The sequence below is a fragment of the Physeter macrocephalus genome, chromosome 4 (genome assembly GCF_002837175.3).
Source record: "Physeter macrocephalus isolate SW-GA chromosome 4, ASM283717v5, whole genome shotgun sequence".
NCBI lineage: Eukaryota > Metazoa > Chordata > Mammalia > Artiodactyla > Physeteridae > Physeter > Physeter macrocephalus.
Genome location: NC_041217.1, coordinates 145,401,266 through 145,402,464, shown reverse-complemented (window position 1 = coordinate 145,402,464; position 1,199 = coordinate 145,401,266).

Below are 1,199 nucleotides of genomic sequence, written 5' to 3'. Positions count from 1 at the left end.
CCGGAGCCTGTGCTCTGCAACGAGAGAGGCCACAACAGTGAGAGGCCCGCGTACCACAAAAAAAAAAAAAAAAAAAAAAAAATCCACCTGCCAGGGACTTCCCTGGTGGCGCAGTGGTTAAGAGTCCGCCTGCCAATGCAGGGGACACAGGTTCGAGCCCTGGTCTGGGAGGATCCCACATGCCACGGAGCAACTAGGCCTGTGCACCACAACTACTGAGCCTGAGTGCCACAACTACTGAGCCCACACTCCTAGAGCCCGTGCTGCACAACAAGAGAGGCCACCGTAGTGAGAGGCCCGTGCACCGCAACGAGGAGTGGCCCCTGCTCGCCGCAGCTAGAGAAAGCCCGCGTGCAGCAACAAAGACCCAACGCAACCAAAAATAAATAAATTTATTAAAAAAAAAGAATCCGCCTGCCAATGCAGGGGACACGGGTTCGAGCCCTGATCCAGGAAGATCCCACATGCCGCAGAGCAACTAAGCCCGTGCGCCACAACTACTGAACCTGCGCTCTAGAGCCTGCGAGCCACAACTACTGAAGCCCACATGCCACAACTACTGAAGGCCGCGCACCTAGAGCCCGTGCTCCACAACAAGAGAAGCCGTTGCAATGAGAAGCCCGTGCACCACAACGAAGTGTAGCCCCCGCTCACCGCAACTAGAGAAAGCCCGTGCACAGCAACGAAGACACAACGCAGGCAAAAATAAATAAATAAATAAAATATATTCAAAACTAACTAACTAAATAAAATCTATTCAAAACTAAATAGATAAATAAAAGCATTAATCTGAGAAGGGGTCCATAGACTGCCCAACGTTTCCATGGCACAAAGAGTTAGGAAGTCCTGACACAGGGAGCCTGGGGCAGGTCTGCTCAAAGCAAAGCCACATGATCTCAAGGTCAGACTTGGAGAAAGATTGGCACTCTCTGGACAGAGGCTTTCTGGGGCTCAGAGCTGGGGGCTACGGTCAGATTGCCCATAGAGGGCCCCAGTGCCCAGGGGGCTGGAAGGAGCAGAAAGCAGAAAGGAATGTACTGGCTGGACTCCTGGGTCCTAGATGACCCCACTGGGCTGGTGAGATTTATGGCCAGGACCCCCCAGTGGGGAAAGATCAATCACCTCCTGCTGCCCACTCACTCTGCCAAGAAACTAAAGGACTGGCCCTGGGCCAAGAGCCCAGCCTGCCAGCAGAGGTC